This window comes from Anas acuta, chromosome 7 (genome assembly GCF_963932015.1).
Source record: "Anas acuta chromosome 7, bAnaAcu1.1, whole genome shotgun sequence".
Taxonomy (NCBI): domain Eukaryota; kingdom Metazoa; phylum Chordata; class Aves; order Anseriformes; family Anatidae; genus Anas; species Anas acuta.
Genome location: NC_088985.1, coordinates 34,683,841 through 34,711,352, shown reverse-complemented (window position 1 = coordinate 34,711,352; position 27,512 = coordinate 34,683,841). Strand labels below are relative to the sequence as shown.

Here is a 27,512-nt window from a genome sequence, read left to right as displayed (position 1 = left end):
CATTGAAATGCCAATTTTGGAGAGCTGCTGCAATGACTTCGACAAGCAGCTAACACCTTCCGCTGTCATTTGGGATGATGATTTTCCTCATAGAGGTGGGCACCTCCAACAAAAAGCCCTGACCATAACCCATGGAGCCAGGGAGCTCCAGGAGAGCAAAGCCCAGCCAGAGACATCCAGCAACCTCCACCGCTCTTCTCTTGCCTCCCAGAAGAGTGCACAAAGCTAATTGTCTTTAATTGCAACTCGTTTAAATTCAAGCATCCACAAACAGGTAGAAATTACCAGCCAAATTGTTCGCTAACATCTGAGGGAAGTCTGTGGGCTTGCCGCTTAATTGGTCCCTTTTAAGTTCAACTGCTGCAGCTTCACCCCAACAGAAGGAACCGGCTTAGGTGCAGCACTTCAGGCGATGCACCTCGACACTCGGGGAAATACCGAGATGGAGTGGATAGGGAGTTATCTTCCTGCAAAAAATTAAATAAATAGCTTGGCTAACGCTAGGAAACATGACCTAGGTGTTGTTTTTTGTTTTCCGCATGTCCGTGCGCTTCCTGGTGGGAACACTTGTACTTCCCCAATGTACACGTGCTGAAAACGTAATTCGAAGTGTTGTGGCAATTTGTTTGTTTCTGATCACTTGGTTGCACGGCGATGCTGTAACTCATGAGCCCAGACACACAGCTCCAGAAATAACAGCTTAAAACAGGAGGCTGTGAATGCTGGAAGGCCGAAATAGATGCGTGGGGGCGCATTTGGTGTCCATGCTGCTGTTTGCTCCGTGTCCCACCCAGCCAGCTGTCCTGGCACGCTCAGCACCATCATTTCTCCCCCCGGGCAGCTGAGGACAGGCAGAGATGCTGGGGTAGAAGAGCTGGGGTGGTGTCTGAACACAACACCTTCACCTGAGGGATGCTGAGAAGAGGAGGTAAGAGGAGCAGAGGTGACCAGGACAGACCACAGAGTGGAGGCTGCCAGCGGGCACTGCCCTGAGCTTTGGTCAGCATGGCTCTTACCAATATTTCTCTTTACAGGCACAACCTCTACACACAGCAGTTGTAAATTATCCCTTGAATAACCCCAGTCCCCTGGCACCCCTGTACAATGCACCGCACCAACCAGCCTCGGAGTACACAGCGAGGAAGCGGATGACGGAGGCAGCCTAGTTCCCCCCCCCCCCCCGCCACCCCTATTTATTTGCTCTCTCAGGAAACACAGCACATGTGAACGTGCAAGATTACGAGCTTCGGAGATTACAAGTTTTTGAAAGACTTTGTATGGGCTGGATAGGACATATACAGACGGAGCAATATATAAAACCACCTTCTCCCACTACTTGAGTGACTCCACAAACCCTCAATGACTGCAGCTCGCGCACCCGTCCCTGGTGGTGACATCTCCGGGGTGCAGTGAATGGAAGCAGAGATTTATTGCTCTGAGTTTAACTCCACTGCCTTCACTGGAGCATCTCTGCAGTTGTACGAAGGGGCACCAAAAAGCAGTGAGCTGTGGGATCAGGCACTGCATGGGGGCGCACCTCGTGCCCCAGCACAAGCACTGCACAGATGTTTGCAATAAAAGCAAGTCTCCCTCTCCCCCTCAAAAGTAAAGGGAAGGTTTGCTGCTTGCTGAGAAAATCGCGGCGCTGCCCCTGCTCTGCCAAACGACACGGCCTAACGGGGTGTTTGCAAGCACCGGGAGACTCGGCTTTGCCTGCTCGGTTTAATTATTGATGACCCGAGCGGCTCTGCCAAGTGACCTTACTCAATTCGGTAGAAAATCATTTTAAACGCCCCCAAAGAAAGAATGTGGACACAAACAGCTCCTTGTGCACACACACGAGCAGATGTGCGCCTGAAACGCAACCGGTGCCTCCGCCAGTAAAGGAACCTAATGTCACACAGGGGTGGGAATGAGCGATTGCAGGGGCTGAATTGGAGGCTCAGCGTCTTGCTGCGTTAGGTGCTTTTAAAGATTTTTGCCTAGGAGAACATTTCACTGCTTTCCTTTAACACATTGTTCACACAATCCCTCTTAAAGGTGTAAAATGCTGGCTCCTGCATTTGCAGGGGGATTAAAGACACCGAACCTGGCAGATCCAGGTACGTGCAAGAGAGGAGCTTTGCGGATTGCAAGAGAAAGGAGTCTCGATTTAAGATCTGGAATTAGGTTTGGAGAAATGCAAACATTAACTCTGGTTGTTCTGATAATACAACCCTCTGAATGAGACACGCTCGCAGACGAAGCATTAAAGGGCTGCTTCTCACCAAACCAGAATCCGAGCTACCCTCAGGACAGCAGTATTTCTCATCACATGGTGCTCTCTACTTCACAGCCTTCATCTGAAACAAGAACGAAGCCATGAGAACATCCATGCAGCTCCCAGGGCCTGCAGACGGCGGGGCCGGCACGCGCGCAGTCGCTCCTCCAAGGCAGCAGCAGCCAAACTGCTCACGTGTGAGGAACCAGCACCTCGCTGCTACTAAACTTGCTGCATGTGAGAAGCCAAAAAAGCACGTAAGCTGGAAAATGAAGGCACGCTCCAGGTCTTTGGCTGCAAAATCACATAGTGTGGACGAGGCGAGCTGCAGCGAGGAGTGAGCGCAGCCCTGCTGTGGGCTGTCTGACCTCTCTCCTCCCTGCCCACAGGTCGAGGGGAAGGCTCAGCACCCCGCACAGGAGACACATTTTTGTAGGGTCTTTGGAATAGTGTTTGGCTTCATTGGCCTGTGCTGGCTGGGAGAGGAGGCGGTAGCGGTGACCACAGGATGAGCAGGAAGGTGATGGCCCCAAATGGAGGACACAGCGTGCACCACGCTCAGAGATCGCTGCACAAACCTGCTTCTGAGCATCCCAAAGTTACCCTGAGGGATGGAGAGGTGCTTGGGAGCCAGCAGGATCAGGCACTTGGGGCTTACACTTGGGGAAGGAGCATTACATCCAGCCTCACTGCGCTCAGGGATGTCAGAAACCCAGCTGTCTCTAAACATGTTCCTGCTTTTAACTGATATAACAGAAGGAAGAAGTTCTTGAACTAAATGTAAGCGTTCAGCCCAAGTTTTGGGTGCTGCTTACACATAGTCCTCTTCCACACACACCTGTATAGCCTTATGTGTCCCTTCTGACATGGCTCACAGCATCCTGAGCACCTACAGCCCTCCAAATCAATGTGGGGATGCTTCTCAAAAACCGCTGCCCCTTTTAAAGAGTAAACTTTGCTATGGTTATCCCAATATATTCTGGTTCATGTCCTTACATCGCTCTGTAAATGAGATGTTCATAACCTCCCCTTTGGATGGCTGCATGCTCTCAGTGTCTGCCTACCTTTCCTTCCACTTTCCCAGTGCCGAGGGGATGAGACTTTATCTACCTAGGAAATTTCTTTCCCAATACCTGCAAACCTGTTGATGGATCCATGCAGCACCTCCTGGATTAAGGGCAGTGAACTTCTGGATGAAGGAGCATTGCTTTTCTACCTGCAAGCTCCTGGGAAGGACAGAAAAAAGGACAAAAAATGTGGTCCTGTGCAGAGCAGCAATGGGAAGCCCGCACAGAACTGCATTTCTCCTGCCAGCCCTACCAGGGGTATGGCAGCAGCTCAGTTTGCACTGCTGGACCTCCCCAGCTTAGCTGATATTTCTCTGGATGGGACCAAACTTGCTGCATTCCTTAAATACTAACCCAATAAAGAACTGTACGCTTTTAAAACAGGAAAAATAAATAAATGAAGAGAACAATGGCTTTGCGACTGCCTCTCCTTCTCGGTATCAGCAGTTCTTGCTTTTTTATCTAAGCATCTCTGTTGAGACTGGTTTCTTCCCTTTGCAGCAGTTTCAAGCGAGGAGTAATCCTCCGGAGAATGAAAGGCCCAAAATACTGGTTTGAGCTGCGGACAAGTTGCTTCTGTAACCCGACCTGGCTTGAAATGAAATTTATTTACATAGCGTGCTCGATACCTTTGAGAAAATCTGCTACTTCAAATACTTCAAAGGCTTGCTTTGTACTGGAGGTGGAACAGCCAAGAGGAGCACACACTCGGCACATATTGCTAAATCCTTGCGAGGCATCTTAGGGCGGAGGTATTTGTCTCTGAAGTAACAAATAAAATACTCGATCCTTTTCAAACGGCACAGAGCGATCAGGGGAGGGCTGATCAATCCTTTGTGCTGCTTTTTCCCAGCCTGCAATTAAGCAGCAGCTTGAAACGGAGGCTGTGTGTGGTATGTGGGCATAAATGCGCACTAAAGACGTGTTTGAAGCAGACCACTCGAGCCCTTGCGTGGAAAGGACTTCAGTAGATCATAGGGAGCGAGACTTCAGCTTCATTAAGTGAAACATTAAAGGAAATGCACCAAACATTAATGCTCGGCAGTGTAAGGGGTTTAATTGCCTGTTGCTTTCCCACCATAAATTATTACCTGCAGCTCACGGAAAGCCTCCTCGCGGACCTGCTCCTGCACCTCGCTCCCATTTCAGGCACTCACTGGGGTGGAAACAGAGGGGCAGCTCCAAGTTGTTCACGGAAATGGGCACATTTGGAGAAGGCAGCGAACATTTCAGACCCTCAGCCATTGGGAATGAGCTGGATCAGGAGCTCGTTACGTGTGGGATCCTCTGCAGGTCTTATAGCTGAGTTCAGTAACCAGCCGGGAGGGGTGACAGATGCCCTGCGGTGACCGAACCTTGATGGATCCATCGGCGCTCTTTGTTTGCAGCTGAACAATGCCCACAGCCACACAAGTTTTCACTTGCCATTTCTTTTTTATTATTATTTGCACTGAGTGACCCCAAACCGCACATGCAGCTCTGTCCAGGGGCTCCTGCGAGGTCGGTATGAGCCACATGGTCGTGTGGGTCCCGAATGCCCCCGTGGGGTGGGTGTGCAATGTGCCGGTCCCCCAACATCAGGGACCACTTCTCGCAGCCCCACTGTGTGCTCAACCTCCCCTCGAGGCCAGGGGTACCCGAGGTGGGTGCTGGCACGTGTCCCCGTGTCACTGCATGCCATTAAATGTCCCGGGGAATCCCTCGGTGGAGCCCTGTAATGCGTGCTTGGCTAACACGCCTTGCCCCAAAGCATGAAGATATCAGAAAATGGAGATTTTCCCATTTCCCACACGGATGGGAAGCCACTGCAAACAGCTGTACCTTTTTTCTCCTTTCCTTAGTACAGGTGTTGGCCCCTTTTGGTTTGCCTTTTCCCACTCGATTAAGGATCCCTCTGGTTCCCTCCTACTTCTCCCCACGACAGGGCTCAGACACGGTAATCAAGTCCCCATCTCCTTTCCCATAAACTGACCAGATCGAGCTCCTTAAGTCTCCCATTTCCTCCAACCTTCAAATCACACCAGTGTCTCCTTTCTACATCCTCTTGGGATTTCCAATATCTTTTAAAAAGCTCTCCCAAGCTCTGCACGTGTCCCAGCACAACCACAGCCGAGGGGAGGTAGCCAAAGGAAGGTGTTTTCCTTCCCATCCCTCAAAGCTGAGCCCCGGCTCCTAACAAAATTCCACCGGCCAGCCTCCTTGCTCTATAAAATCAGATGTAAAATAGTTTTATGGGTCACAGGACTGGGCAAATCCCAAGGAATATCACCAACCCGGCCCAGGCGAGGCTGAAGAACCCCAGTGTGAACAGAGCGTGCCGATTGCCCAGGCGTTCCTCCGCCACGAGACCTGACAAAATATTGATTCAGCTCCCAAAATCGAGGCTAAAATCCACAGGCTGTGCAAATCCTCAAACCCACACACCGAGCAGCTGCCGTCCACATACCCTCCACTTCAATTACACTTCGAGAGGTCGTTCTCAAACCTCCCCTTACGGAGATGTAGAAAATTGAAGTTAAAACAAAGTGAAAACATCGATAACTTCCCTAGACGTGAGAGAAGAGAAAAAGGAGAAAGAAAAAACTGGGCGGATGGTAAACAGGGCAGCATGAGCTAGCCTTAAAATCCTACACAACAAACAAGGGAAATGAATGAAAAACCCGAGGGAACAGCAGGCACGTGGCTTGGGAGAGCGGCTCTGCTGTGCCACCGGCCTCAGCTCCAGTTACACGGAGTGTGGGAGAGGCGGCGAGATTAAAATTACAAAGCACAACGATGGGGAACTGCCAGAGGCAATCCATAAACTCCGACTTTGAAAGGCATCTGCCCAAGTCCTGGCTCCAAGAGCTCCGAGATAATCCTCTGACTCTGGAGGTCCCCTCCCCAGCCTGTAGGAGCACCGCGACGCTTCGGCGATGAACGCTCCTCCACGCAGTCTCAGCAGTGCCTTTGGATTCAGCACGACCGTGCTGGGATGGACGGGACGTGCTCAGGCCATCGCTTCCCAGGGCTGAGCAGGAGGAATCTGAAACCGAGATCTTCTACGGTGAAAAAAACAAAACGGGGAGATGGCCACGTTGTACATCCTACCAACAGGCTTTGGTTTCGTCTTCTGCCTAGGACTTTGGAAGACGTTTCCATCCAGCCTGTGACCTCCCAGTTCTAAATCTATCTTGCCAACATCATTGTGATCTGATTTTAGCTCCTTAGCCTTTGGCTAGTGGCAGCCTGCACCCTACAGCAGTATTTTACGGGTCAGCACGGGGACTCCAGGTGAAGACTTTTTGTGCCTCTGTGTCTAACCCAACAGATAACGCCCAGAGAATATGCGAGATCTGGAAATCCCAGGGAAATGTATCATGAGGAAGGCTCTGCGAAATGTTTAATTAACATTTGTGCAGAGTAAATTGGGGTAAATCAGGTAGCTCACAGCAGATCATCGCAAGCACCATGGCGAAATGGTGTCAATCCCAACGCCACCGCATTATTTGCTGACCAAGCCCAGCCTGCAGTCAGCACAAAGCAGCAACTCGGCACTGCCACAGCACAGCCTGGCAGCACTGCTGCTAGCACAGTGCAATTACCCAACACCTAATTAACTTCCCGGCAGTGATTAGATTTTTTTTTTCATTTCCTGTTCCGTGAAGCCACCGCTCTGCGCCACCCCAAACGCACACACACCTCAGGGCTTGGCCGAACGATCTCTGCGCAAACCAAGCCCCAAATCGGCCCCAAAAATGACTTATTCCTTACAGGCTTTGGATAGGAAACCCCTCAGGGTTTGGTGTGTGGAGGGAGCTCCTGTAAAACTGATGGCACGGTGACAACTGCATCCGTCCACGCAAGCAAACACCCCGCTGGTGGAGCCTCTTGTAGGGGACCTATGCTCGTAGTCTGTATTTTTATTTTATTTTTTTTATGCATGAAGAAGGTAAAAGACTTGTAGCCGTTTCACAGGAACTGGTGTCTGGGAAGTGGAGCCGGGAACCCGCTTGTGTTTTTCTGCCCAGGGTGCACGTTTTGGGGAAAATCACTAACGTGAAAATTGCGGGTTGTAATGGGAATGGTGATAGACCCTCAGCTACCACGACGGTGCGATCCCCAGGGCATGCCCAGCCTCAGGCTCAGGAGAACACGATATTTCTGGGTGGTCACGGCCACAAGTCATTGCACGGCTTGTATTGAGGGTTTGGGGGCTTTCTCGTCGTTTTTGTTGCCTTGGGTGGGTTTTTTTGGTGCGTGCATTTCCCAGCACTGCTCTCCTCAGCAGAAGACCTCACTTCGGGCGATTTCTCCGCGCACCTCGTGCATGGAAAAGCCTCGGCTGATGTCTGTGGGTCCCTTCTGCCTGCTGAGCTGCCACCAGGGACCGCGTGGTGGCAGCTTCCTATAAAGCCTTCCCACATAAATTAGCCGTCCCCGTGATTTTAATGCTCCGGCATGCCCTTAACAAAGGAGTCCTTCCAGGGATCTGCTCTGCAACCAGCTCTGGCTCTGCTGGGGCTGGAGATCTGCCGGGTATTCTGCAAACCCAAATGGCCATTCACGTCACCAGCCCATGTCCCTAACGGAGAGCTGAAAGCATCTGAACTTGGTCCAAGGGAACGACCAATCCTGCCAGACACAATGTGCCCGGGGAGACGTTTGCAGAACACGCCTGACGCTGCCGAGGGCTTTGTTTCCCCCTCCATCCCTCCTGCCCCGAGTATAAAAAGCTGCAATTGGAAAGTCCTGGTCCTCGGAGGGAGCGCTGGTTTGTATCAGATGGCAATGATGAGTGCATCACGAAATCGTTTAATAGTTCTCATTAACGGCGTTGCTGGAGAGCAGCCTTGATTTACGGAGACGGGTATAAATAAGCCGCCCTTTGCTTGTAACGCAGCTGGTCAAGGAAATTAATGCTTTGTTTTCCATAACCTTTGTACTCTCCCTTCCTCTGCTACTATGGCAAAGCTCAAGGCGTGTAACTCGATCGTCCTCTGGAAGACAACACGCGGCTGAACGCCTCCGGCAGGCTCGGCCCAGCAACGGGAAGGCAGGCTCCCAAAACGGAGCCGCGTCCCAGCCCCCCTAACGCCGCCGTCCCCACACGTGGAGACACTTCCCTGCTTCAAAGCAAAACCCCACACTGTTTGTGCTGGACGTGCTGCTAGAACAGCATATCCTGACCAACAGATACCGATATATTTAGCAGTGCTGCGTTAAATAAATTCCCACCTTTAAAAGCGCAGGGTTCCTTTTTCTTCATTATTTTTTTTTTCCCCTTCCCTGGGAATAGGACAAAAGCCACTCGGATCAGATTAACATCTGTCTCCAGGTTGGAAGGGAGGAAACACGAGGCAGCTGCGGTGCAGGACAGTGGCCAGAGACACTTTTTAGTGCTTATGTTAGCCGTGGCACCTCATCCTGAGCAAGCACTTCACCAGCAGCACAATGTTTTTTAAAAGCCCTTCTCCTCGTGGCACAAGGTGCGTGTGCTTCAGCGCAGGGACAGCCCAGCAGCCAGGGCAGGCAGCTGCCAACGGGGCTTGGGATCGAGTTGATTTAGACGAGGACAAAGGGACGGGCTTCGCAGTCATATGGCTCGCATCTGGGATTCACAGGCAGGCTGCTTTCATAGGCCTCAATTCACCCCGTTTCTTCCTCCACCACCTCTGGTGCTCAGCCCCAACGCCGTGCTGCAAGAACCAGTCCCAGATCTGACAATTTTAGGACACTCTGAGACTGCACCGAGCTCTAAACCCACAACGGGAAGCTGCCAGCTGCGCACGTGCTCTTGTATTTTGTGTGTATTAAAGCACAAATCCTAAAAGCAGCGAGGAAGGCCCATTCCCAGTTGACTTCTGCTCACAGCAAGTGCTTTTGAGTCTCGCTCAGAGACCCCTCTGGTTGCTTTTATGGCACGCGTGAGCCTCTCTTCATAAAAGCCACTTTCTGGAGACTTTTTAGGATTTCTTTTCTGGCTGAAACCAAGAAACCTCTTACTCAGCCCATCATTTCTTACACGTACCTAATACGCTAGGCTGTAAAATCCCTGCCTGAAGACAGCATCAGAAATGAGTAGTCAAAACCCTGAGAGAGCAGAGAAGAAAACAACACGAAAATCACCTGTAGCCACGGCAGGAAATGGAAACAAGATTAGTCTCATTTTTTTTTGTGTGTGTGCGAATTTATTAGTAAATATGCAATTTTTTGTGCACAAATTTATTAGTAAATAATCCTTCTTCTTTAACGACTTAACTGCTTGAAGAAAAACAGTGCCGCCAGCCACCCCTTGTGCAACACGAAGGCGCTGGAGCAAAGGATGGGTGTCCTTTGCCATCCCCGATCTGCGCTTCCCCAAACAGAGCCAGCACAAGCTGGTCCCTGCCGGGAGCACAACCCAGGCACCAGCTCTGGGAACGGGCTCACGACCTGCCCCAAACCAGACCTTAACCATCGGGCTTAGCTCAGCCACACGTTTGGCATCTGAGCCCGAAGTAATTACAAACATTTCCTCTGAAGGCAGAACAGGCTGTGGAAGCTGCTGCTGAGTTTGAAACATTTGAAAGCGATTGCTCATGCACGAGGAAATGAGAACTGAGGAAAATTTGGCCCAGGTTGGAGAACTCCATCAACCCTAAAAGAGACTAAAAAGTCAGTCTCAGCGTACCATGCACCACACAGATGTCAGCATCACCCCAAAACCACCCGTACACAGACACGTTCATGCACCAGCCCTTATTTACTCGTGCTATATCTGTTTTTGTCAGTATATGAAGAAAATTCATGCTCAAGTACCTTTCTTTGAAATGAGACATCAGAAGACAACTCATTTCGATAGGGAAAAAAATGCTGGGCTCATTTATAGGGGATGGCTACTCATAACACACGTTTTGGCTGGGCCTGGTGGTAGATGAAGATGAGTCTGACCTGATGGCTCTGGCTCTTCTCTGCTAGTTCCTGGATCAATAATTCAGGCGCTATTTTTTGGCGTTTAGTTATGCACAGACACTGGTGGTCGTTACCTCCAGCACTCCCACCAAGCCACGCTGACCTAGAGGTTGATGCAGCTCCAAATCTCACTTTTCCTGGCACGAAGCAGTATTTCATTCATTATTTTGCCATTGGGGTCTATGAGAACAGCTAGGAAGGACTGGAGGAGATGCAGGACAAACCCCTGCCTCTGGCAGCAGCCTGGTGCACGACCTCAGGTAGGTCATCTCGCCTTTCTGCTGGTTTCCCCAGCCCTGAAACGAGCACTTGGCTCCTTTCTGTAAGCACACAAAGAAGGAGGAAGAGGCCTCTCAGATAACTGGCACAAAAATGATCTTGACCTTTTTAGCACCGCTGCCAAGAATAAAACCGATAAACCCCCCCGGAGCTGATCTCTACCTCATTGCTGGCCTCGTGCCAGGCTGAGCTTGGAAATTTGGCTCGTGCGCGAGGATGTCCCCTGCACAAAGCTGCCACTGAACCAGGAATCAACGGCGGGGCCACTGCTGCCTTCCTTCTGGCACACCTAAACCTCCTCTAAGTCCCTTTTTCCCACCTAGACATCCCTTGCACCTACTCCTGAGTCTCAAGATCTTTTTAATATTAGGGCTACGACGGTGCAAGCCAGGATCCCAAAAAGCAGCCGCCCCCGAAAGAGTTAAAAGGGAGAGTTCTGCTAATACTTAAGCGTTACAAATCTCCTCAGTTAAAATAAATTATTCAGGAGATGTCACCCTGCCATCAGCACCATCTGAGCCACATTTGTAATAGCTCCGTGCGCTGAGCGCTCGCTGTCATAATATCAGGGACACCGAGCCTGCAAGACGGAGCAGGGGGAAAGGCACGCACACGCTGAGACACGAGAGCCAAAGCTGCTCTCCCCTAATGGCTGTGAAACACGTGCTGCCCGCGGCAGAGGAGAGATCGGTGGTGTCCACCCTGGTACAGATGAGTAAAACAGGCAGGAATAACACAACAGCTTCGGGAACTGCAGAAACTTCTTTATTTTCTCACAGATCCGCCACCCTACCTGATGGGTAATTTACCCACAACTTCCACGGCCTCATTTACTACGAATAAACTCCCCCAAATTTTTCCAGACATAAGTTGGCACGGATATATACTTAGTAATGAAGTTTTGACTCTGTCATGTCAAAGAATGGCAACGAGACCAGGAAGCATTTCACTGTGCCCCGAGACGTTAAAGTAACGACCCAGCTGCCTGAGTACTCATTTATTTGCTCAAATCACACACAAAACGCAGAAAACAAACGTTAAGAAAATGTGTTTATAAGCAACTAGAGGGAAACAAAAGCTGAACTTATAGGAGAACAGTACATCAGCTTGGTGCCCAAACTGCCCATGGACAACGCCAGTACTCCAGGACACGACGATAAAAGCCTTGCCTGCACTTGTAGATGTCTCCCTTGAGATGCACCATGCTCATCTTCCTTCTTGCCCCACAGAGCTCCTACACACCCGGTTATGTCCACCTGCCCCAAAGCCCACAGAAGCAGTGAGGGGTGGCCTTTGGGGTCAGTAAGGCAGCATATGGAAGGAAGGACCAAGATTTAGCAGAGGTTATGGAAAAAAACAGCCTCTTGTTCAACCCTGGCCCTGCGCTCAGAGGTGGAGACAAGCAAAAGGTGTGAAAAAGGCCCTCCCTGGGCTAGGGAGAGCTCTGCAAGGCAAAACAGCGCCGCGGTCAGCTATGAGTGGGTTTGGGGACTGCACAGCCCGCAGAGAAAAGCCATACATGCCCGGGCTGGAATGAAGAAAATCCAACTGCAAATACGCTGAAGTATCGCTTGCGGAAGGGCAGAAGGGACGCCTGCCAACGGGGCGACTTCTGTGACTCGAGGGTGTGTCCAAAAAGAACAGAGCAAAGCCTCCAAAGCCTCCAAACCGAGTGCAGGAAGCCCGAGCCTCTTTGCCCAAGGATGGTGATGACGAGTGCCTAAAATTCTAGCGTACAATGGCCATCCAGGCAAGATGTGCCACGAGGAGGAACAGCCACGGAAATACGTCCGTGTGGGTACCTGGGGGGGTGAGGAGCCCTCGTCACATCACATCTGGGGCGAGCAGGGCTGTGGCACTGGGAGGAGGAGCAGAGCAAGGAGGCAGCGGGGCAGCCGGCTGCTATTTCTGGCTGCCGGAGGTAGCGGGGAGGTCACTTCCCCTCCGTGCATCCCGCTCGCCCCGTGGAAAAACAGTTTGCCATCGGACATTCACGAAATAAACCCTGATCTCTTCCCGAAGCACTGTGCAGGGGGTCAGCGCCGAGATCCACCAGGAGGAATTAAATCCGTGCAGGTTCGTCCTTTGCACGGCCGCTGCGATCCCAGCGGAGCTGGTGCTGCTCCCGTAACCCCCCCTCCCAGCTGCCCCGTGAAAAAGCTGAAATGCCGTGGCTTGAAACCTCACAGGAAGTCTGGCAATGTAAAAATAGCCCCTCTTTTCTGAAAAACAAACGTGACACGAGATGCCACTCTGGAGAATGGCTTGGGAAAGAGCTGCTTGACAAAGCCCTTGGCCCAAAAACCTGGGCACGGCTGCGCGGCGCTCGGCGCCCTCCGGAAAGCTGCCGTGTTCCTGCGCCCTGCCGAGTCAACGCACGTCCACTCGAGCCTTACTTGTTCCCCAGGAGGCTGAAAAAGAGCTCTGGGTATTTCCAGAGCTGGTCTGTGTTAACTCAGGCATGGAAGGAGAGGTCCAAAACCGCAGTGATTTATGGATATTTAAGCCAGGTCCGACCCAGAGCAATTCGTTTTGTTTGGCAACACCCTGGCAGCGCCTGCACCGAGAACGCACGGCCTCTGATGTGCAGCATGTGTTTGGTGAGAGTACCGAAGCACCTGAGCTGGAAATTCGGGCCGGTCCATGCTCCTCCCTTCCCCTGGCAGCCTCAGAACTGGTTTATTGCTCGGAGGGTCAAAGCGCGATCAAACAGGTGGGCTGGGAGGCTTGGCTGCTTTCTCCTGCTGCCTGTCCCCAGAAAGCAAACGTCAGAAGAGAAAAAGGAGGGGTGGGAAAATGACCGGCAGCGGTGGAAGCGGCGGCGGCAGGGCTGTTAAACACAGCAAACCTGGGAACGGGTCCAAAATTCCCCGAGTGCCAGAGCAGAGGCACCTGTAGGGCCCTTCCCTAACCGTGCAGCGCAGGGCACGGCACGAGGCGCGAGGTGTGCAGGCACGCTGCAGGCTCTGCTGCCAGCCAGGAGGCTTCTTATCCATCTCCTGGCCTTTGATTTTTCTTACCGGGGCTTTGAGACCATGGGCAGGCAGCTCCTGGTGGAGGCACAGCCCCTCGCTCCTCTCCCCTGCGAGAGCACAGCCGGGTAGCCCAGCTCGGGGCAGGGAGAGCCGGGCGCCTGTCCCGAGGCTGCCACGGCCACGGGAAGGGTTAAGGGAGCTGGAGTCCTTGTTTACCGTGCGAATTAGAGGAATTAGAGCTGGGTAGTTTGCTGTGAGGGTGCTGATCGATAGCTGCCAGCCGCCGGTTTAATCGGGACGAGGTGAGCGGCCATTAATTGTGCTCTCTTCCAACAACATTGAGCCACCGTGTGAAAGCGTTTCCTCCGTCGCAAACAAATCGACCTTGATAGCATCTCTCCAGACATTTTCAAGGGAATTTTTAAAAAAAAAGGAAAACCCCAAACCAAAACACCAGCAACAGGGGCCAAGGCAAATAGCCTGGCTTGAGTTCGAAGCCACGTTTTGCAGCGAGCGGCTCAGCGTTTGCTCGGGGCACTCATAGGATTGCTGGGAGCACCAAGCCAGGTGTCGAGGGGAAGGCTTGTCGTGTATTTTAGAAAGCCACCTTTGAATTCCTCACCTTCCTGGGCTGTGGTGACATAGCCAGCAGCAGAGGCATCGCCTTCTCGGGAGAGGTTTGGCTCCTCGGGGAGTTTTATGGCTCGGGAGGCAAATCCTGCAAGCCTCGAGCTCCCACCCCTCCTAACAAACTGCAGGGAATATTTTAACATTCCAACCCGCGTGGTTTTGGGCTCACCTGCGGGCACGGAGTGTGTGTATACATACAAAGTATTCCTCTTGTGAAACGCACGCACCTTTGGTGCTGAAATAATTCAGGCTCGTGGGGATTAAAGCTCCGGGCTGGGAATGAAACGTGCCTGCAGATCTGCAAACGAGGATCGTGGAGAGCGGAGGGCCAGCTCTGAAGAGCCAGTTCTGCTGTTTTGTCCTCTTATTTTCCTCCAGGGGTGACTCATGGAGGAAGAGGACACAGCCTAGGACGTGCGGGAGCCTGGCCCCGAGCTCTGTGAACTCCCTTTCTCTCGGCTGTTCTGCCCGCTGCAAAGGCACCACAAGCCCTCTGAAGAAAGGATGAGAGAGGGGCTGGGCTTTCCTTCCAAGCTTCCTCTGAAATCACACTTGGCAGGGCAGCCCCAGCCTGCTGAAAGAGCACAGGAATGTGCGTGGCAAGAGCCGCGCTCGGGCTGAACCTCATGGGGGTTTTCGAAGCCATCTGGGCTCTGGTTTAGCTTCCCAGATAGGCTGCAAACAAAAAAAAAACAGCCCCTGGCCGACGGGTTCAGCTTGGAGTCAGCAGCAGAGGACTGGCTGAAGGAATTATGCTGCTCCCAGGTGGGTGAAGGGCAGCAGAGGGAGGCTTTTGCCACCAGCACCATGCGGAAAGGACAAGTCCCCCACTCCCATCCCGCTCCCCAAACCCTCCGATTCCGCTGCCTCGTCCAGCTGGAAGGCCAAATGGGGCCACGCTGGAAAAGCAGAGACCTGAGGGAGGTGACATGGAGTGTGGTGGGTTCAGGCAGCACCCGTGCTGTGGTACAAACCAGGTGGGCTATTCGCTCGGGCAGGTTCAAAACCCCAAAAACTCCTTCATTTGTTCTTCCAAAGGGGAAACTGCGGCCCCGGGGGAGTCGAGCCAGCGTTTCCTCATCTGATTGCCTGATGTCAGGCACCTCCTCGTGAAGAAATCATTTACAATTGTAAATATATATATATATATTTTTATCAGATTAAAGGGTTACAAGTCTGATCCCCTTCCAGGCAGCTCGTTGTGTTTCACCGCTTGGATTTTTCCCACAAAAAGCACCGGCGGTGCATGGCAGCAAGCAGCCTGTCCGCCTGCGTGTGCTCACACACACAGCTCCGAAAGGGGCAACACCAAATCCGCATTTCCCACAAAACCAAGCGTTCCCTTTGAATCATTAAGGCTGTTACATAAAATACACACTTACTCCTGCATAATTAAAAAAGCCTCTGCGACTTTAATGTATATTGCCCTTGATCATGGGGAAGCAAGAAAGAACAAAATCATTAGGAGCTGAATTATTCCAGCAGCCTATTATCATAGCGTAATCTTATTAAAGAGAATTCATGCTGGTAGAGCCTCTTATCTTCTCCACTTACAGAAGAGCCATGTGGTGTACTTCTGAGTGCACAGAGATAATAAAATTACGGGGAATTATGCAGGCTGCGTGCGGAAGAAGCAGCATAATCCCGTCCCTTCGCGGAGGGATGCTGATTTGTCTCAGGGAGGCAAACCCGGCTGCTGGGCATAAAGGGACTATTCATTATTATCTGCTGAGAAGCAATTTGGGAAAAGATCTGGGGGCTACCAGGGCGAAAGGGAATGGCCTGCTGCCACAGCTCAGGCAGCGAGGCGCAGAGCTCGGGGTGCGCACGGGGCAGTACCTGTGCCATACGATGCCTGGGCAGCACTGATGGCATTTGGGCTCCTCTCCCTTGGCGAGCTCACCCTGAGGTCCTGGTGGCCACGTCCAGCAAGGTGACGGCACATTTTGGTGGGCTACCTGGAGGGGATCCTCCTCGCCAGGATGCCCCAGCAAAGCAGAGCTTGGAAATCCCACCTGGCTCTTTTGGGATGGGACGGACCATACCGTGAGGTCTCCGGGTGGTGGGGTCTTCCAACCAGGCTTTGCAAACTGGGTTTAACTGGTCACAAGTCAGGGATACCCAACGCAGAGCTCGGACCTGTTCCCTTTGTGAGGGAAAAGGCCTCGCTCCCCTCACTGCCTGCTGCAAAGGACAGGCACGCAATTAAAAGTTTTCTGCAAATGTTAATTACAGCAGACTTCGTTAGCTAACGACCGATTGATCTGTTGGTTGTGTGAGGTTTAGGAGTGTAATGAACCCAACTGCAGTATGGATTACAATCTTGTTCCAATTAAAACAAAAATGTGCAGCAGATATTAGCCATCAGAAAGAGATTTAACGGTTGCGTGGGGTCAAACTGTTGAAAACATTAATGTGCTGTCTCAAGCCTGCAGCTTTTAATTAGCTGCTTCACCCGAGCGGAATTCCTGTTACTTTGACGCATCCAGATATAATCTTATTGTGCACTCAAAAAATAGCTGGAATAGAGATTTGGGGCAGAAACTTCCATGCTACCAGCTGAAAGAGGTTTTAATAATTGTGATCCCTTTTCTCCCAACCATGCTCAGGACAATCACAGGGGGAATGGAAACCTAACTTGCAGTGGAGCAGCTGGGTCCCAAAACCACAGGGCACTTTGGGACAGCTAAAGCACCCGGGCAGCCTGGCTCTGATGGGTCGGTGCAGCATTTATTTAAGCTTGGTCCCAGGGCTTGCTTTCGGAGAAAGCCCTGGGGTGATGCTGTGAGTATTGGGGACGTCTCGTTCAACAGCCCTGCTACAGGCTCAAGCTCTTCCCTTTTGTACTACCGATGGATTACGCCGAGAGCTAACCAGAGGCTGGCACGTTTATTTTGGGAATTGCAGGGAGCTGAACACCAAACCCCATGCAGATCCAGCAAATCTTTCCTTTCTCAACAAGGTGCTTGAACTTGTGTCTTCAGGGACAAGACTGAAGCTTAGTTAAAGCCGAGCACGTGTTTGAGTGCTTCACTGAAAACAGATGAGCTAGAAAATACCTTCAAGTGTTTAACAGAACCGGAACGGCTAACTGTGAATGGCTGCTTTCATGACCCCATAAATGAAAAAAAGGAAAAGAAAACCAAAGCAAAGCAAAGGAAATCCACTTTGGCTGAGATAAACTGAACCTGGGCACGTGTACACACCAAACCCAGCAGCTCCAGCCACCTCCAAAGCTCAACCAGCTCCTCTCTCCCAGGAGTGTGTGTGACACAGCCATGTGAGCTCGTGTTTCTTTTACTAAAACGATGAAATTAGATGTTATTCCTGAAAAGTTTATATAAGGCTAAATGAGCAGGATCACCCCATCCAGTTGCAGCAGACCTCTGGCATTTCGTACAGCACACAAGGAGGGATGTGATCCCTCTGAGCACAGCTGGGATATGAGCTCTGCATGTTCTGGGACAGCAGAGCAGAGCTTTAGGTCTTAGATTATGATCAGGAATCAGGGGGCCTTGGGTTGTAAAGCAGAATGCTCTCTGGGCCCATGTTATAGGGGCAAATTTTCCCAATTTCCCATGGCCAAACCTACCAAATGTGAGCAACGAACCCACCCCATCCCATCCCATCCCATCCCATCCCATCCCATCCCATCCCATCCCATCCCATCCCATCCCATCCCACCCCACCCCACCCCACCCCATCTCATCTCGCTGCCCTCACCCAGCACAAACCCAGGCCCTTCTGGTTCCTACAGCCACCAGCAATGTGGAAACCAGACAAGGGTGGCTCCAAACGGAGCAGCCCTTGGATGCTTTCCCTGTGGCTTTTTGCAGAGAATGGGCTCCTTTTAGCTTTTCCCACTACACAGACGTTGCCCTGTGCCCGGGACAAAGCTCCCAGCCCAGGGTTGGGGCAGCCGCCCCCCTCCCCTGCCCCTGGCCATCCCCGAGCGCTCTGAAAACCAGAATGCAGGATTTTGTTGCATGACTATAAATGGTGAATTGCAGAGGGCAGGAAGGATTATTTATTTATCCTTTCATTCCTCAGTGCGTGCAAAGCCAAATTCTGGCTGCCTTATGGGACTGCGGGTGAGAGCTAACGCCCACGGGCCGGCCGCTGGGCAAGGTCCCCAGGTATTGTAAGGTGGAGGTCGATTTGGTGGGCAAATAACCCTTCCCGAAGCTCCAAATATATTTGGACACGGGGTTTACCATTGCCCAGCAGCACTCTGGAAGCATGCTCACCTGTCCCTTATGAACAAAAAACGCTAAGATGAAGAATTCATGCGCTTGCCAAATTTTTATGCATCCTACTATAAAGTGTCACACGGGGAGGTCCCCAATCTCCCATTTCAGGCACTTTTCTCAGCTTTTCAGCCCCTGCAACAACAACAGATAACACTCGAATGGTCCCAGGCTCTCTGATCGCTATCTGATCCCTCCTTGGGAACCATCAGGCTGTGTTTTTTTCCAGCTTGCTTCATTCTTATCCCCCTTTCTTCCCATAATATGCCTGTTCCTCAAGCTCTGCCCACCTCATTCCCAGGGAATAGGGCACAGAAGAAATTTAGCCATGGGGCAGCTCCCACCGTTCTTCCCCGTGAGGGAAATGCTCCTCCCTGGCACTGCAGCTCCGGGCAGTGCTGCAGGACCTTCACAGCTGGAGAACACGGTCAGGCTTTGCGAATCCTTGGCTGCACAGTGGTTAATGCAGGAGGAGGTCCTGCTGCGGGTGACCACGATGCTGGCCCCACCGGGACGAGGGGTGCAGAGCCATCAGGGCTGTGCCTGGGTACCAAGCTCCATGCCCACCACCTGCTGGTGGTGCCACCAACTCGTGCCACCAACTGTCCCCGTACTCCTTGCTTCTTTCCAACCTAACCAAACCAAACCAAAGCTAACCAAACTGAACCAACCCAACCCAACCCAACCCAACCCAACCCAACCCAACCCAACCCAACCCAACCCAATCCAACCCAACCCAACCCAACCCAACCCAACCCAACCCAACTCAACCCAACTCAACTCAACTCAACTCAACCCAACCCAACCCAACCCAACCCAACCCAAGCCATCGCACCATTTCCCTGGCAGGTGGTGTTTGCCTTTAGCCAAAGCGCTGCTCTCACCCGATAATCATTAAGTACTTCTTTGCCTTTGCTTTGGTCCAGGTTCAAAACAGTTTTTGAAACTGAAGGTTCAGTTCCAATTAAAGCAAAAAAAACCCAAAAAAAAACAAACAAAACACCGAAGTCCTGGCACTGCTTTCCAGAGTGAGCTTTGATGTGACCCCCCTCCTCACTGCTGTGTGCTCCTGCTCCCACAGCCTGCCAGGACAGCCCCTCACAAGGGTTTTTAATAACCCGAGGAAAGGAAAGCAGCCGAGATGGAGCGATTCTGTATTCAGCAGCATCACGCTCCAAGGCTCCTCAAATAAAAGTCCTCAGGTTAGAAAAGTGTCCTGCAATTTCACCGCCTTTCACAGCAAAACCTTCAGCCGCAAAAGCAAATCCCAGATTTCAGCCAGAGACCAGACTTAGGTACCCACGGAGCCTTTTCTTTCGCTCCGTGCCATTCAGCTGAGTGCTACTTCAAAGACCGCAGGTCTACAGGGAAGAAAAGAACATTTTCTTTTGGCCGTCCATTAACATAAATGAAAGTCCTTTCAAAAGACACAAACTCCAGAAGCTGCTGTATGCTTTTCATGAATTGTCTGCAGTAAAGAAAAAAAACCTTGGAGCCTTTCTGCCTCCAAGGCGGCTGCGGAGACGTGATCAGGGTGCGGGGCTGCTTCGAGCGCTAGCAGGGGGCAGGCAGAGCCTGCCTCAACACAGGCAAATGGTGAGTGCAAACGGTTCTCTCCCTGGTGCGTGCTCCTCACAGCAATGGTGTGGGGGAAAAAAAAAAAAGGCAATGGAAGCTGGGACCTGTTTTTGAAGGATTTGCTGTCAGAATTGCTGTTAGGAAGATAAAAGATGGCAGGACCTCAGCGGACCTGCTGGGTAGCTCCTGCGTTCGGGTGCTAGCACAGGCTGGAAGTGCTGAGGCTCACACAATACAGGCTGAGGGACAGATACCCCAAGGGTGTAAACTGGCACAATCCCACTGGCTCCAACAGAGCCACTGCTCAAGGCTTCGGCTGGAAGTTCATCCTGTTGTCCTGGCTGCCACAGGCAGAGCAAATCAAAGTTCAACAGAGCACACCGGGCATGGGCTTGTGCAGGAGAGGTCAGGGTATCTACTGGGGCACAAAACACCACCACCAAATCTGGATAGGGATTAATTCCTATTTTTTTTTCACACTGTTATGCCAGCTGGGTATGTACCACCGTTGTGCTACTGGAAATAATCTCAATTCCAGCACTGCACGGGCCCTGTGCTCTTCTTCCAGCTGCACCAAACCAGGATCTGCACACACAGACAGCCCATCGGGATCTGCTCAGGCTCTGTTTCTGGTTTTCAGCCTTCTTCTACACATTACACGGCTGGGGAAATCTCTAAAATCACGTTCAGGATCCTTCCCTCTCTGTGGGCACATGCTCCTGCTGCGAATGACACGCAGGACCTCTGCGGTCGCTGAACTTGGTACCAAAGGATGTTATCTGATACGCACTTCCAGAGTAATTGGAACAAAATAATTATAAAAAAAAGATTTCTTCTGGGGCTAGGCAATTCTTCAAAGCCGGGAGCATATGAATATTCAGGCTGAAACTGAGCACGCAACAGCTTAAGCCATCTGAACGTTAATTTTTCCATATGGTGTCAAAAGACTCTTGCTCTCCCTCTCTAATCCTGTCTGCTTGGGCAAGACAATTTCGGTACGCAGCATCGTGCAGCCGGCCCAATCCTGCCTGCTGCCCCCCAGGCCACGGTTACCTCCAGGGTGTGAGGACGAAGAGTCAGACCCGAGGTGTATATGGCATGCATGGCCTCGCAAAGCAAGGAAGGTGTATTTTTCTTTGAATTTACCAGTGGAGCAGAAAACGGAGCCAGCAGGAAGAAATTCCAGCTCTTTCCATTGAAAGCAGGTCCGTACAATCCTGCTACGTCTCTTGGTTAATGCAAGCGCCGGGATGCGGCTTAAATGCGCTTCCCAAGGGCATGGTATGTTACATTTAAAAGTCTGTAGGATTTAAATATAAAAATAAAATCGACATGCATGTTCCTGACTCCCAAGCCCCGCTGCAGACCCACCAACTCCTCCTGACCGCCTTTGTGCTGACTCAGGGAACCTGATGTCGGGAACACTCCCAGGGAGAACAGGAATAATTGTCAGGTGGTGATCAAATGCTCGAAGGACGGGTGCCAGGGGAGCCTCCTGATGAGCCAAACCTGCTGATCTGAGGAATTCCTCCATGTCAGAGTGGAGAAGAGGGATTTCTTCCACACCCAGTAGGCTGTTGACCTGTAGCAACTACCAGAGACGGGCAGCGTTTATAAGGAAAAAAAAGAAAAAGGTGCCATGTCTTCAATTATGATTGAATTGTGACATTCAAATGCCAGGAGCAGAACTGGAATTAGACGTGGGGCATGTCACTGAAAGCTAAGGCAGAAGAAAAGCAATGTGCAGCTCTTATTTTAAGGTCCTGCAGTAGTTCAAACCAGCTGAAGAAAATAAATATGCGTTTCTCCAGTTCAGAGCTACTTTAATGTTTGAAAGGGGAATGGAAGAGGCCTATTCCCCTTGCAGTGCTATCAATCCCCACCTCCACGAGCTCCCCAGGCGGCTCACTCCCAGCTGGCTGGAGCAGCACCACATGCTGGTGGCGGGGAACTCGCTGTCTTTGATGCCATCTACTGGGAAGGTGGCTCCAAGGCTGGGACGTGGCCCAGGACGTGTGGCTCCGCTGGAGAAGCAGCACCATGGCTGTGGGCTGGGGAACGCACGCGGCAGGAGCTGCAGGTGGAACAGGGCTCTCCATCTCCCTCAGCTTTCCGAAGGCACCGCCAGAAATTTGGGGGCCCTGCCCACCTCTGCACATGGGGACACGCTGGTCTCGTGAGCCTGCGGGTGTCCAGAAGGAGAGGCTGGAAGGAGGAGCCCAAGGAAGGAGCAGCGCCATGGGGAAGGAGGGAAGGAAGAGGGAGACCTGGTGTTAGGTTTAAGAGGTGTAAGGTTCGAGGTTATGGTCGTGCTAGGAAGGGAGAGGAGAGACAGAGCAGTCCTTTAGGGCATTACTCTCTGAAACCAGACAAAACGGAGCTGTTGCCCCATGAATGACGAGAGAAGTGAGCTCTGAGTGTGTCTGAGATCCTGGGATCTTCGCCTGAGGACGGACCAGCCTTCATCGAGCCTCCTCCTGGTGCTGCCAGGGTTCTCCTCCCACATCCCCGAGTTTCAGTGCACCACAGAAACTTACTACAGGAAAAGCAAGAGCGATTTATCTGCTTATTTCAGGTTTTTTGATGCTGACACTGTTGCACCCCCAACGTGGTTGCCGTATGCCCCACACCACAGCAGCCCCAGCACTGGTTTCAACCCCCACGTTAGCGGAGGATACTTCATGCAAACACCCTGCAAGGCAGGGAGACAACACTGGGGTGGTTTTTTGTGTGCCAGCTATTTTCGGAAGGCGTTAATGGCCACATTTAATCTCCAGGGGTGAGGGCGGTTGTTTCCTTGTGCTGTTTTTTTTTTTTTTTTAAGAATCCCAGCAGATAAGATCAAGACTGGCCTAGTTCAGCTTTTTTTCCTCTGTCCCAGTCATTACGATTTGCAGATAGGAGAGGCCTGCCAAGCATCCCAACCCCGTAGCGTGTTCTGGCTCTGGCTGCGGAGCCAGCACTGGCTTGGAAAGCACAGAGGACACTTCTCCCACCCTATCTTCGGAAACTGGCCTGACGGCACGGCAGCCACGTGGCTTTCTGCAGACGCTGCCCTGGTTTCTCCCTGAGACAGCCTGGCCGTGGTGCAGAGCACACCGTGCCCCTGGTGCTGCTCCTCCCCGAGTCCTCTTAGTGTTTGGCAGTCACGGCGCTGAGCTGTTGGGAGGGCTCCTTTCCTCCTCCTTCTCTCACTCTACGAAAGACACAGAAACTAAAAGAGGGGAAACGAGGAAGCAGTAACACCGATGGCAAACAAAATGAGCCGGAATGCCAAGAAACAAAGAACTCGGAACAAATAAACCAAGAGAATAAACTTTTTTTTTCAGGTCTCCTGCAATTACACAAAATTCCCGTGTTATTTGTAAGGACAGCGAGCTGAACAACACAGAGGAGATGCCTCAGCTGCCAACACATCCTCACGTTTCTCTTTTGGTCCTATCTCCCAGCAGTCACACCTACTGCCCAGGTTGGTCTTTATCCCTCTTTATTGCCCGTACGCAGCTTGGGCAGAGAGCAGAGCCCACAGGTTTCAGAGGGAACAATAAATGCGCCCAAGTAAGGGTGAGTAAGGGGAAGGCTTGACTGAGCTGAAAGGCAAATCTGGTGGTCTCTGTTCATGGGGCGTGGGTCTGAGCTGCCTCTCTGTACAAATGAGTGGGACTGATTGAATCCCATCGCACTGCAAGGATTTCGGCAGATGGGATCAGGTCAGGTTGCTGACCAGCCGGGATGGGCTCAGCCTGGACCCACCAGGGGATGACAGCTCACCAAAGCCCCTACCTGATCCCACAGCAGCAAAATTACCCTGTGGGATCATGCAGCAGGCAAGGATGGCCACTGGGACAGGAGCAGGGAGCCGAGCTGGAGCAAGTGGGAGCAGCAAAGCCTTTTATCCATTCCCACCAGAGCCAGGCGCTCCTGCTGATCCAGGAAGCATCTGCCTGGATGGACTCCTCTCCGTGTTACGATGCAGTGGGTGAGTTTTATATGGCAGCCTCCAGGGCTTCTTCCTCTTAATTGCCTGCTGCTTTTGGTAACGGGCTGTGCTTTGGCAGGGAGAAAGCCCCTGGGAATGGCCTTATTAGTACACAAGAGTGGGGGAGGAGGGTGCCAGAAGAAGTGATTTTAGGCTAAATAATGGATGCTGCAGCTGGAAGGAGGATCCAAGACACTGGCAGAAGCCAAGGAGGTTACTGATCCCGCTGTTTAACATCTGTAATGCACGTCCCCAGACTTTCCAACAGCCTCTTAGAGCAACTTCTGAGAAATCCTGTGTTTACACGACATGAAACACTCCCAAGGCATGACAATGAGAATATTGCCATGGCTTTTTTTCTTTTTTTTTTTTCTTTTCTTTTTTTTTTTTTTTCTGCAGCTGAAAGCGATCCCAGGTCGGGATCTCAAGACCGCCCCTGCTTCTCATCACCGGGGCGTGCGGTGCTTTAAAAGCACCACACAGGAAGGAAGAGGCAGACGTGGGATTTGCAAGACCTTGTCCAGTTCTCTGGGAGTCCAGGGTAAGGCTACTGCCTGGCTGCAGCCAAAGGTAGACCTGCACAAGGCTCTCTTGGCTCCCCACATCATTCCTCAGCCAAATTCTTCAGCACTTGGATGGGAACAAAAACCTGCGGAGGCATGAAGGTGATGGGAACGGCAGCACAGGAGCTGAGAGCACGGGACTGTGAAGTTACCAACTCAGCCACCAGGGCACGGAGGCTTTCTGACACTCGTGGTACACACTCAAACCCTCCTTGAGCTCCTGCAACCATGCTGTACCTGATTCATCACTCCCTCTGGAGCTGGTGATGGTGACAATGCCCCCCTCGGTCCTATATTCGTATAGGAGCACGCGAGAGCCACCGCCCCGTTCAGACAGGCAGCTTGATCTAATCCTTTGCTCTCCTTTCAACAGCGTCCACTTTCTGACAGTGGTTTAGAAGTAAAATGCAGGAGATTTTACAGTAGAATTTGTGCCCTGAAGGAAAATTTCCTTTTAAATTTTATTAGTGAGCATTTGGCCCGTGTCTGGAAGCACAAAGGCTCGCATTGCTACCAAACCCCTTGGACCGAAATCCTGACTCAAGGATCCAAAGGCAATTTTCCTTCTGTCCTCTTTGGACCCACGTTTTCGTCTTTCAGGTTTGTTGTCTGTGTGTTTTAAAGTCCTTACAACAACTCTAAAATCCACAAAATGCTTTCGAGTTGAGCGAGAAACCCAGGCGATGTGTTCCAACGCCAGCAAGGGATGCTGGACGGGAAAGGAGAGCTACTTTTGTGGTAAGAGAAGAGGAAACATTCAGCCAAAAGGCAGCAGAGCTCACACACCCACAAATGCAGGCAGGCCCAGCAATTATGAACTTGCTACAAGAGAGCAGCGACTATTATTAAACCCTAGTCCGGGCATTTTCCTCTGATATTAAATGATGGCAGCAGAAGGGCGTCCAGGTCCGTGGCTGATAACTTTTCTTTCTTTCTTTCTTTCTTTCTTTCCTTCTTTCCTTCTTTCCTTCTTTCCTTCTTTCTTTCTTTCCTTCTTTCCTTCTTTCCTTCTTTCCTTCTTTCCTTCTTTCTTTCCTTCTTTCCTTCTTTCCTTCTTTCTTTCTTTCCTTCTTTCTTTCTTTCCTTCTTTCTTTCTCTCTCTCTCTCACTCTCTCTCTTTCTCTCTCTGTTCCTTTCCTTTCCTTTCCTTTCCTTTCCTTTCCTTTCCTTTCCTTTCCTTTCCTTTCCTTTCCTTTCCTTTCCTTTCCTTTCCTTTCCTTTCCTTTCCTTTCCTTTCCTTTCCTTTCCTTTCCTTTCCTTTCCTTTCCTTTCCTTTCCTTTCCTTTCCTTTCCTTTCCTTTCCTTTCCTTTCCTTTCCTTTCCTTTCCTTTCCTTTCCTTTCCACACATTGCCTCTCCTCACGCTGACATGCATGAAGGAAAAAAAAAAAAAGAAACACCAGAAACACCACAAAACACAACAAAAATACATCAAGAAGAGAGAAAATAGGAACTCCTTGAAGCAGGGACAAGAGAAGCTTTGTTCCCTTCCCCTCAGCACCCACAGCAAAAGCTGCCTCCAAAGGCCAGGTACTTCTTGCCTGCACAACAAGTGGCAGGAGAGAGTTTTGAGTGCCTGAGCCTGATTTTTGGCCGGTGCCTCCCGAGGCCTCTGCTGCTGTCCCGCCTGCATTCCCTGTTCCCACGGCCCCGGAGCGGTGACAAGGAGAAAAACCAGAGCAGCCCCCGGCCTGCGCGGATGAACTCCCAAGTATTTAGATTACTGAGCTGCACCTCCATAAATCTAGCCGGTTCTCTGACACAGGAAAGGGCCCAGGGTGTTAAATAAATAGACAGTAAATTTCAGAGGATTTGGTAAAATTAGGGTTGTCGTTACTTCTCCATTCCAAGAAGACTGATCTGGGTTATAATTATCCCGGCCGCAGCCAGGCTTTTCAATAGCCCCCACACTGATAAATGAGGCGTTCACTCTCACGAATGCCTCTCCTTCCCCTGATGCATGCAATGTGTTCCAGATGGATGGAGAAATCATTTTTTTTTGTTCTTTTACACTTGCTAAGCTGTTTCCCAGCGCCCAGCAGGCCGGAGCACGGGCAGGTGTAAATCAGCAGAGCCCCCCCAAACTTTCTTCCACTCTGCTATTTACAGACTCCGCTACTTCTAAACATAAAATAATGTACGGTACGTGGGTATCTTCAGAAGCAGCAACCCATAAATGCCTGCTGTAAGAAAAACCCCATCAGATAAACACAAAGGACGGTAATTGCACAAATCACCCCGGGCAGGCAGTGCAGGGAGCCTGCCAGCTCAGCGCTGCTCCTGGAAAAAGCCACGTTAATTAGGCTGATTTAAATGCAGACAGGTTTTTCTTTCCACATAGGTCTTTGTACCCGCTTTGTATGAACGGGAGGTGGCCTCGGAGTCCTCAGCCAAAAGCTGTCCTTCTGCTCCCCTCACGGGTGCCGCTCTCTTCAGCGGGGAGCAGCGGAGCCCATGAAGGGAATGGGGTCAAGCTGAGGCAGGGGGGGTTTGGGCTGGACATCAGGAAGAGGATTTTCACCATGAGGGTGGTCACACACTGGGACAGGAGTTTAAGAAGCGTTTGGACTGTGCTCCTAGTCTTATATTGCGAATTTTTGGGTGGGCCTGTGTGGAGCCAGGCCTTGGACTCGATGATCCACTGAAATCAGGCCTAAATTTAGGAGCGCGTCTGACCCTGAAGTGAATTTTCGCTCAGAACCCAGCCTGGCACCCGCCCAGGGTGACTTCATCTGGAGGGGAAGCTGGAAAAGCTTTCAAAACGCTGCTTTCTGCAGGGGAGCTCTGAAGGCTCGTGTCAGCTGGAAATCAGGCAGCACATTCGCTGTGACCGTGAACCGAAGGAAGGAGGCCACGAGGAAGGAAAGGACGGAAGATGGAAGAGGAAGATAGGGACCACGGATCAGAAGAGAGTCTGGGGAGCTTGTCAGTGTCTCTAGGAGAGATGATAAGAGTGAGGAGGAAAAAAAAGTCCCTCTCAGGCCCTTAGCACGATGAACAGA

At 51.4% G+C, this 27,512-nt stretch overlaps 1 protein-coding gene across 1 annotated transcript in view; it reads right to left on the bottom strand.

Moving 5' to 3' along the window:
- The window catches only part of LHPP (phospholysine phosphohistidine inorganic pyrophosphate phosphatase), a 63,150-nt gene that overhangs the window by 5,371 nt on the left and 30,267 nt on the right, over positions 1-27,512 (bottom strand). The window lies entirely within an intron of this gene.